This window comes from Amaranthus tricolor, chromosome 10 (genome assembly GCF_026212465.1).
Source record: "Amaranthus tricolor cultivar Red isolate AtriRed21 chromosome 10, ASM2621246v1, whole genome shotgun sequence".
Lineage (NCBI taxonomy): Eukaryota > Viridiplantae > Streptophyta > Magnoliopsida > Caryophyllales > Amaranthaceae > Amaranthus > Amaranthus tricolor.
The window spans coordinates 13,304,491-13,313,106 of NC_080056.1; the positions used below are offsets into that span (position 1 = coordinate 13,304,491).

General features: G+C 32.0%; 1 long non-coding RNA gene across 1 annotated transcript; it reads right to left on the reverse strand.

The window, feature by feature from the left end:
* Window positions 1–5,338: 5,338 nt before the first annotated feature.
* LOC130825939 (uncharacterized) lies at window positions 5,339–7,220 on the reverse strand. Its single transcript, XR_009046984.1, has 3 exons — window positions 6,873–7,220; window positions 5,513–5,660; window positions 5,339–5,405 (listed from the first exon to the last, which is right to left on the reverse strand). It is a non-coding gene; the product is annotated as an uncharacterized LOC130825939 (long non-coding RNA).
* Between the last annotated feature and the right edge of the window lie 1,396 nt (window positions 7,221–8,616).

An 8,616-nucleotide genomic window follows, 5' to 3' on the forward strand; every position in this document is an offset into this window, starting at 1 on the left:
ATGAAAAACCGCAACATATGCTCTATATTTTTTTTTGCCTATTTCTTTTATGCTGTGTCTGTGTATAACTGAAGAATATGTCATGCAGCAGATGTGGTTTTTTTCCACTAGTTAGGCTCGAGTATGAATTTCTCCTTACTCATTGGTCATATAAAAATAAGTATTATAAAAATTCTTCCCTCTCTTTATTGTTCGCAAACAAGGTTTTTAGAATAGGTATTCTACCTAAAATCGATAAGGGGTTGGATCGAAATCGGTGGATCGAATCTTAGGATCGTAAGTCTACAAATATCATTTGATTTGCTACAGGATAATTAATTATCAATCTTATATGTTCATTTTAGTTTATCCTTAAAGTTTTGAGCTATAAATATAAATTTATTTGATTTTATCTTTTATATGATTAAAAGAATTACTTTTAACTCATTTATGAACTGCAAATCAGCAAGTACACGAATTTTCCTAACTTTAAAGAAAATGTCTTTTTAACTTGTATTTATATGCATGTAAAAGTTAGAATACATGAATTTTTTTATAATTTAGATCATGACTCTTGTAGGATCAGATCGTTAGATCGTACAATAGTGAAATCATGTTATGATCGTATCATCCATATTCTTAATCTTCGTAGGATCGTACATTATTAAGATCCTACTTAAAATTAGTAATTAAGGAATTAAAATTCCCAAATTTTATCAAATTATTATTTATATTCATGATTCATTTAATAATGGGTTTTTTTTTTTTGAGTTTTAATAGTTGGAAATCATGGAAGTAAGGGACCAAAACATAAGTTTATTTTCTTCTACCACTTGTTGCATTACTGTATTCATAATTAGGTTTGGTTATAGGGGACCAAAAGCTAGTAAGAAAAGTACATTTTTAATACTTGTTGCTCGCATCGATTTGTAAGTCACTATTACTTTTGAAAATGGTTTGTGTCAAATATGGCCAAGATAAATTTTTTTGGTTCCTATGAAGTTTCTTTTGAAATGAACAACCCTTAAATTACCAATCAAAGATGGTCCCTAATATCTATGTCTCTTGACTAATTGATAGGAATTAATTTCCAGGTTTGATTTAATTTATGTTGTTGTTGATGGAGGATTTAGGTTCTCTAGGATGTACGGTCAAAGGGATTAGTTTTTTGTGGAATAATTTAATTTCAAAATTAATAATTTTCAACTTTTTACTTTTAAAGGTTTCATTTTTAATTTATTTTAAATATTTCAACTTTAATTTATTTAACTTTATATCATTTTAACTTTTAAAGATGTTCAGGTAATATATTATCAAGAATATCTGATTGATATGTTTCAAAAATAAAAGTAAATTATTAAAATGGGGAGAAATTCCCATTTTTACGGCCTTTCTCTCTTTCAGATGAAAATAAAACAATAGGAAAGTTTGTTAGGTTTACTTTAAATTTAAACTTAAATTTAGTGTTACTTTTAAGATATATTTTCGGGTATAGGAAATATTAACTTTAGTTATTTTAGGGTAATTTGTTCCCTATTTAAATAAGTCTTATTTTACAGAATGTAATTTAACTTATGAAAAAAATAATAAAAATACTCTCTAGATTTCTGAATATGGTATCAAGAGCTAATAGTATTTTCCGTTGAACGGTTAAAAACCTATTTTTTTGATTTTATTTTGTCTACCAAAAAACTGTTAAAAATGGAATAGATTGAAAATTATTTTTTCCAAAACCCATAATTTTGCAAACTAATGATTCCACACAAATAAATCAGTTCAAGTAACTAAAATATCACAAAAAAATTAGGTCTTTTTGACCAAATAAACAGAACATGCACAAGACCTAGATATATCAAAATCACAAATTGGCTAAACGCTGCGAAATGACTATTAATGAGGAAGTTCAAAATCATTATTGATCCCTCACTAACAATAAAATCGAAACTCAACCTCTATAAATTCAACATTCCATCAAGTCATAAATTATGGCAAAAGAGAAAGAAAAAAAAGGTGAAAGAGAGAGAAAAAAGATTGAAAACCAACAAAACTTGCAAAATACTAACCTATATTGTAAAAAACTACAAGTTTCTATAATTTTTCTTAAATCCAAAAATATTGACCAAATAAAAATCTCTATAAACCCATAGAAACCCACAACCCAAACTCATTAACCCACAAAAAATTTACACCCACCATAATTTCCACCAACCCATTAGTTGTTTTAGCCCATACTCAAACCCAAGTAAGGTATGGGTTACCTTGTCTTACTCATTCTAACAAATAGATCTTTAATAGTAGGACAACGGATGTTATAGCATATAACCTAAAAGACATACAAAATTTTACACCTACATAAAGAACCAAACTCAAACGACTAATAGTGAAATTGTTAAAGTTAAAAGTGCAAGGACCGTTAATAACACCTAATAGTTGTTTGATAAATTGTCTCATGATTTCATAATTATCTCATAAACTCCTTTCAATTAGTCTATTAACTAAAAAATTTAATTGTATTGTTTCGATATTTTGTAAAGGATGTTGATCAGGATGCCTATACGGGGAAGATTATTGGGCATGGTACCAAACAAGGTGGATTGTATTATGTTAATGAGGAAATTCAAAAATAGTCATGCAATGCTAGCCTATGGATCCACCTAACAAAAACTATGTATGTGGCATCGTCTCTTAGGACATCCTTTCTTAGGTTATCTAAAACATCTTTTTCCATCTCTTAAAATTTTTAAAATGTCTTTAGAGTGTGAAACTTGTGTGCTTTCCAGGAGTCATAAACATTCATATTTACCGTGCTTATCTCAAATGACCAACCTTTTGTTTTTATTCATTCTGATGTGTGGGGTTGCAACACATGGTTTTTTTTTTTACTTTGTTTGATTGTACCCGAACAAGTTGGATTTATTCCTTAAAACAAAAATCTAAAGTGTTTAATGTATTTGTCAATTTCTATAAAATGTTCTAAACCTAATTCAATATACAAGATCATATTCTAAGATCAAATAATGGTGGGAAATATATTAAATTTGACATGAAGCATTTCATATCCACAAATGATCGAATCACTACAAAAAAAGTTGCATCCTCCCACGCTTAAAAATGTTATTACCCACGCTTATATGTGAAACAAAAGTACATCCCCACGCTTAAATAAGTGTTATGTGGGAAAAATTTTCCCACGCTTATTAAGTGTGGGGAAATGCACATTCAGCCATAAGCGTGAGGAAATGCACTTTCAGCCTCACTTATAAGCGTGGGGACATTATCCTCACTTATAAGCGTGGGGATATTAAGTACATTTCTCATTGATTTATGACTTGTTTTTCCTCACATATAAGTGTAGGTAATGTAGATGGTAATAATGCTAATAATATCTTTTCTAATTGATTTAATGCTAATATTTTTTGTATCGTTTTTGTTGTTGTACTTATTGTAATAATAATAATAATAATAAGAGAAAATTACAAAAAACTACCTAATTTATAGCACCTTATGCAAAAAAACTACCTAATCTATTTTTTTTTTTGCAAAAAACTACCTTAAATGACATAAACGTTTGCAAAAGACTCCAGATGACGGAATCAGTTAGTTGATCGTTAGTTGACCAGCACGTGTCTCACGTGATTTACTTAAGGCATTGATTTCTTTTGTTTAAAAATTTGATTTTCCCCAATTATTTCCCCTCTCCTCTTAAAATCATAATTATAGTTCCTCTTTCTCTTTCACTCCCCAACTAAATTATGGCTTCTCCTCACACCAAAAAATCGAAGGTCGACATATGTGCTTGCAGATTTCCTTTTGCACGGAGAATTCGTGGACTAAGGAAAATCCTGGAAGATAGTTCCACACTTGCAATAATTTCAATCAGAGGGGATGCAACAAGTTCAAATGGATTGATGAACCTGAAATGGTTGATTGGCAAAGACAAGTGACAAACACACTTGTTGAGGAGAAGTGACATTTATCAACATGAATCAAGATATTGACTTCAAGGGTTTATTGCCTGGAACATGAGAAGGAACAAGCAATTTCAGAACTTAAAAGGATAAAGAAGAAATTGATGAACGAGAGAAAGTATGGAAAAGAGATATCAAGCTTTGTATTAGGGTTTTTATTTGGTTTTTTGTTGGTGTTGATTGTACTAATGAAGGTTATGTAACCTTCAAACTATATTGTAAGAATCAGTGTTATGTATTAGTGATCAGGGAATGTAATTGATGTGTGAAAGCTTTTGTAAACATGATTATGATGAATGAAGAGGCTGATTTTGTTCATTATGTTGTTGCTAATTATCTAATATCAACAGTTGTTCAATTTAAAATGGCCTAATGATGAAAGAAAAAAAGTTATTTTTATTCAATAAGATAATTGCAAGGAACACATTGCTCAAGACGATAAAGAATGACAAGCACATCATAAACAAGATGGTTATACCTTTATTTTAACTCAACAACCACCAAACAGTCCCGATTGGAACATATTGGACTTGGGGTTTTTTAGAAGCATACAATCATTGATGCATAAAAAAATGCCAAAATCCATTGACAAGTTAGTAGAAGCAGTTGAGCAAGCTTATGATGAATTACATCCAAAGAAACTTAGTAATGTGTGGATGTCCTTACATATGTGATGAATGAGATACTCAAAGCAAAAGGTTCAAATAATTACGATGTTCCACACAACAAAAAAAAAGCTTGAAGACAATAGTATACTACCAGAACAAGTAGAAGCACCCAAATGGCACTACTAGATAAAAGACTTGTTGCAACGGTTAAGGACCGTTGCTGTAGGGCTAAAAAGCGTTGCTAAAACCTTTTTGCGACGGTTACAAACCGTCGTATTTGCTGCCGTTGCCAAAAGTCTTTTGCAACGGCTTCTTGCATCTTTTGCAACGGTAGCAGTTGACTGTTGCCAAAGATACAATCTTTTGGCAACAGTTTCTCTTGGTCGCACAATATCGTTGTAAAAAGTCTTTAATGAAAAAGCTAAGCAAATGATAATTTTAATAATTGATAGCATAAGATGTAATTAGAAATTTGATTACAAATATTATAGTTAAGAAATTTACACGATTAACTTGTTATATCAAAAACTAAGGATCAATTCTTCCATAAACTAGTGCAACCAAATATTCACCTATACATCATTACGTCTAAAAAGTATCGAACAAACAAGTTCACAAAATGTTTTCAAAAGCGACACAAAATTATAAATATGTTCTTTTACGACTCAATTTCATCATCATTTTTTATGGTTTGGCAAAATAATTTCTTTTCATCATCATTCATCCAAAACATAGATGTCGGAAACTCTTCACTTCCATCTTCTAATCCCGACGAACCTCAAGCTCCGGCACCCATCGAAGGTCTTTCCAGAACGATGGTCATCAACATACTCGAACTCACCGATGTAACCTGAAATATAAACAAAATAGTAGTTAGCAACATAACCATCACCATGAGCTTGTCCATTTAAGCAGGCACTCAAGAGTAGATCAAACAAGTTTGGCAAAGACCCATACCATGCTTTTGCATGACAAGTAGAAACTTGATGATGACTTTGGATGAGGGCCTAATCAGATTTTGGCGCTTCCCTCGCTTCTCAGCATTGTACATTGTCTTGAGAGCATCATTCAGCACACTAATCCTAACCATTGTTACTCACTTGGGCTGCATACCATGAGACAAAATTTTAGCAATACAATAGGACTGTTCATTGGAATTGAATGGCTAGAAAAAACAGGACTTCAGGTGAGAAGAACACCGGAAATTTTCACATCAACATTACAAATTAAAATTTAGTTGAGGGTTAGAAAGATGTTATTTGAGCGATTCTGTAATGTTGACTGTGAAACCCACAACTTCTGTGATTTAAAAGTAGAGTTCATATAATTCGTTGGTCACATAATCATGTATACTAAATTTTCACTATTTTTTAGGGGGGTTTGTAGCCAGTCTTCACCCACTGATAGCTATGCCCCTAAATGAACATTCACATGCATTCCCAAAATCATTGTAATTCAACCAACAAACTCAAGAGATAAATGTCATTCCCAGACAGTTGTATACGCCCTTTAACTAATCAAAAATTAATCTAAGTACACATAATCTATGTTGCAAGAAAAATTCAAAAATATCATTACACAAGAACAAAGACAACTCAAACGATGAAAACAAACTTGATAAATTAGTAAAGAATCTGAGAATAATGACCTAAAGAAGCAAACAATTCAAACAGCTTATATGCAGGATACCACCACCAAATTGAGTACCACTTTCATTATTAAACTCAAGCCAAGCAGAATTATTAAAAAGCAAGCACCTTTCCACTCCAAACTATCATTAGGAGAAGAAGAAGCAGCCCCAGCAAATGAAGGAAGAAGCTCAACTGCATGGTTCAATCTAATTATTCAATGAACCATCAAGGTGAACTATCAAGTAACATTTAACAACTTGCAACCAATGAACCAAACAAATTATTCAATTAAACCCACAGTCAAGTACAACCAACTACCAAGCCAGCTAATTTCAGAGTTTGGAGACAAAAAAAAGAGCTTACAAACCCACAACTCCATCAACATCAAGCAAGAACAATTACATCATGGAAAAGTTTAATTTTGCTCCAATCCCATGAGATAAGCCAAAAGAAAACGAAATTATCTTGCAAAATTTAGAAAAAAAAAAGAAAAAAAAAAGAAACTGCTCATCACTAAGACAAAATTCATGGAAGAAAACGAAAAAACAAGAAACAATACAGTAAATTATCTTGCAAACAATCAAAAACAAGGTACCAAAAACCCAAAATCTGAAAAAAAAAAAAAAAAAAAAAAAAACAGATTGTGGTAGATTACAAAAAAAGAAGAAAAAAAAAAGAGAAAATACCTTGAGAAAGAAGACGAAGTGTACTGAAGTCTAAAGCAACTTGAAGAGGAAGAGGAAGCGTCGATTGCTGATTTGCTGGAGCCTGGATTGCGATTTGCGGATCGATTATCGAAGTCGAAGACGAAGCAACTTGTCAACTTGAATTGTAGTCAGTGGCTGGCGGACTGGACGAGGAACGGAGGAAGGAGCCGGAGGAAGGAGCCGGAGGAACGAGGAACGGACTGGACTGGAGACGAAGGTCACGAAGATGTCGAAGAGGAAGAATTAAGGAAGATGTCGAAGACGGCAAGACGCGTAGCTTAGGGTTTGTTTTTGGGTTTTCTCTTTCTTCCGCCTCCAGCAGCACTCTTCTTTTGTATTTTTTTATTATTTTTTTTTTTTAAAAATTGCATTTTATTTTTTTGGATTGGAGGGTCCACATGCATAAGTTCTTGCAACGGGTGTAAGATAACCGTTGCCTTTTCTAATCTTTTGCAACGGTTTACTTGAACCCGTTGCCTTTTCTTATCTATTGCAACGGTTTTATTGTACCCGTTGCTAAAGCTGTTGCTATAAAATAAACTGTTGCCAAAGGGTGTTGCCTATGCTCTTTTATCTAGTAGTGTGGGTTGTTAGGGATTGCATTGTAATGGCATACGAAGAGGATTACATGAACCAAAATTTAGGAATCAATGTATAATAATGTACAAGTTGTAATGCTTTATTATCTCTTAATGAAAAACACTTCTGTATAAACATTGTCTACATTTAGTTCCCATTAATCATCGAACAAGACATGACTATTGTTATCGATTCTAACCATTTAAACACAATAATATATACCAAATAGTGTTATGTGCCAAGTTTCGTGCCAAACAAACCAAGTTTGAACCAATTTATGCGAGAAAATACCAAAAACGCTTAAAAAAACCTTTAAAAAGCAACTTAGCACATAATATCAAGCATATGACTATTGTTTTCGATTCTAACCATTTCAAACACAATATTATATACCAAATAGTGTTGTGTGCCAAGTTTCGTGCCAAAAAAACAATGTTTGAACCACTTTATGCAAGAAAGTGCCAAAAACGCTTAAAAAAAACTTTAAAAAGCATAGCACGTAATATTAAGCATATGACTATTGTTTTCGATTCTAACCATTTCAACACAATAATATATACCAAGTTATGTTGTGTGCCAAGTTTCGTGCCAAAGAAACCAAGTTTGATCACTTTATGCGAGAAAGTGCCAAAAACGCCTAAAAAAACCTTAGCACGTAATATCAAGCATATGACTATTGTTTTCAATTCTAACTATTTCAACACAACAATACATACCAAATAGTTTTGTGTGATAAGTTTCATGCTAAACAAACCAAGTTTGAACCACTTTATGCGAGAAAAGCCAAAAAAACGCTTTAAAAACCTTAAAAACTTTCCTGAGCACATAATATCAAGCATATGACTATTGTTTTTTATTCTAACCATTTCAATACAACAATATATACCAAATAGTGTTGTGTGTCAAGTTTCGTGCCCAACAAACCATGTTTGAACCACTTTATGCAAGAAAGTGCCAAAAACGCTTAAGAAACCTTAAAAAAGCAACTTAGTACGTAATATCTAGCATACGACTATTGTTTTCGATTCTAACTATTTCAACACAACAATATATATTAACTAGTGTTGTGTGCCAAGTTTTGTGCCAAACAATCCAAGTTTGAACCCCTTTATGCGAGAAAGTACCAAAAAAGCTTAAAAAACCT